General features: G+C 37.1%; 1 long non-coding RNA gene across 1 annotated transcript; it reads right to left on the bottom strand.

The window, feature by feature from the left end:
* Positions 1-1,100: 1,100 nt before the first annotated feature.
* On the bottom strand, positions 1,101-2,251 carry LOC124894696. Its single transcript, XR_007051307.1, has 2 exons — positions 2,192-2,251; positions 1,101-1,534 (listed from the first exon to the last, which is right to left on the bottom strand). It is a non-coding gene; the product is annotated as an uncharacterized LOC124894696 (long non-coding RNA).

The raw sequence follows: 2,251 nt of genomic DNA, 5'->3' as shown, positions 1-2,251 counted from the left end.
TAGTATGTGTATAGTAGGAATCTTGACAGTAAAATACAGCTATGCTGGAGTTTTGTAATATTATCAGGGCTCATGAAAGTTGTGGTGTTTGAAGATTGCAGTAGGTTATAAAGATTTGAAGGTTGTGATGCAAATAATACATTTATACTGGTCTTGTGTATAGTCCTATATAATTTCCTTGTATTAGGTTTTGGAGTGGCAGTGATTGTTTCTCTTATCTGTAGCAATGAAGTGAAGACAATATATGTTATGTTTTAGAGTAGTTAATTGTGAGGATGATTTTGGTTCTTGTTACAGCACAATTTCAAGCGATATTGCATAAACATTGCAAATTTACAAAGCGAGATTAAGATCTCTAGCCTGCAATGTATCAACAATTTCATAGTAGCTCTAGAATTGCCGTGCGACACATTTTAATCTCAAACGAGCAGTGCTGGCATGTCTGCAATGACAATTGCATTCTCTAGATGGTGCCACTCTAAAAAGTATAAATGTAGTTTTTGTTGAATCTATTAACCTGTTAGTCTAAAGCCAACTAGCTCCATTTGTGTTCATTGAAGAGAGGGAAAACAAAGTAATTTAAGCTTCAGTGTCCCTATTGTATCTAACATCGTTTCGACCTTTACATTAACCCCTGCTCAATAATGCATTTATTTCTGTGTAGTGGTAAAATCTACGTACATTCCACCCTTTCCAGACCTCACTTGTGGGATTTTACAAAGTATGTCGATGATTCATACAAGAGTTTTTAACTTTTTAAGAGGCAAAACAAGGAGCAATGATTAAGAGAAAAGAAAAAAGAATAAAATGGGTCTGGAAGGAGGACATTTAGGGAGGCTTGCTCCCCTAACACACAACTCTGGTGAAAACAAATACAGCTCCCGTGCCAAGGATCTACCACATGAACTTAGTGCCTTCGATTGGCATCAAGAAATAACCTATCAGCTGTTGACATTTTCATTCTTTGATTGGAAAATGTGGAAAAACCACCAACCAGGAGTAACCACCACCTCCATTATGTTATTCCTAATTGCTCATCAGCAGATGAGTTCTTCCATGGTTTCACAAGGATATGAATGGCTCAGAATAACAGGATAAGGTACAAATAAAAAACAACATATATCAAGGATTCAAAATGCAGAAACTGATGAATTTGCACAATGACCAGAACTAGTTTCATGCCTCTCTCGCATCATATCGTGTTTGAATCACTTTTGCATGTGCTTCACGACATAAAGCATGTGTACTATACATGCACAGCAGAAAAGAAGATCATAGAACTGACTACTACTAATAAATCTACATTATTGAAAGAGAGACCAACACAAACGCCAATAAATACAGATCTTGATATCCCTAAAAACAATCATATGAAGTTGGAAGGACCATCATGGTGACTTCTAATCAATCCCTGGATATAGGATAATTGCAAACCAAACCACACCGACCCAGCCTGTCAATGAGCACTAACAAGGAATGGATGCTGGCAGACGCTGCACTCGATCGTTTCTGATCCAGAAGCTGGAACTTCAACCTGAAAATTTAATTGCATTAGGATACTCACCTAGCGGAAGTTGTTGTGTTGACATTATAATAAGTCTCAGCAATAGGTAGACGGCAACAGCTGTGTGCATTTGATATTTTACCACGACCATGTAATATGAAAATGCATATTTCACCATTCTCTCAACATCTTTTTTCATTTCTTAAAAAGTTCTAAACGGTTTGGCTCACGTTTTATTCTATATAATAGGTCCCAAAACTTATCCAATCATTTCAAAGTATAAGGTCTGCTAATCCAGGCAGCAGTCCTTTCTTTGTTCTTTTTCCCCTCCTCCTGGTCAACTGCTGAAACTAGTAAATTTTGTGTTTCAAAAGATGAATTACTTTCATAGGAACCTAGACACAACAGTGCAGTCCTTTCTTTGTTCCTTTTCCCCTCCTCCTGGTCAACTGCTGAAACTGGTAAATTTTGTGTTTCAAAAGATGAATTACTTTCATAGGAACCTAGACACAACAGCGCAACATGAGCGTGCCCTTAATTATAGCAGATCAAAGTATGTTTGAAAGGACAAATAGGCAATTTCATTCAACGGAATAGAGCAATGAAGTTATGTAGTACGAAAATCAATCATCTATGTTCAACCATAAAACAAATGGGAAAAAAGAGTTCTCGCTTATAATACTAAACCTGCAAATGGACTGTGCAAGTTGGACATGCAACCTCTCTCATCCTCCTTGATCCTTGGGA

The sequence above is a fragment of the Capsicum annuum genome, unplaced genomic scaffold (assembly GCF_002878395.1).
Source record: "Capsicum annuum cultivar UCD-10X-F1 unplaced genomic scaffold, UCD10Xv1.1 ctg76941, whole genome shotgun sequence".
Classification (NCBI taxonomy): domain Eukaryota; kingdom Viridiplantae; phylum Streptophyta; class Magnoliopsida; order Solanales; family Solanaceae; genus Capsicum; species Capsicum annuum.
The sequence above is the reverse complement of the archived record's forward strand: the minus strand, read 5'-3'. Positions and strand labels throughout refer to the sequence as shown.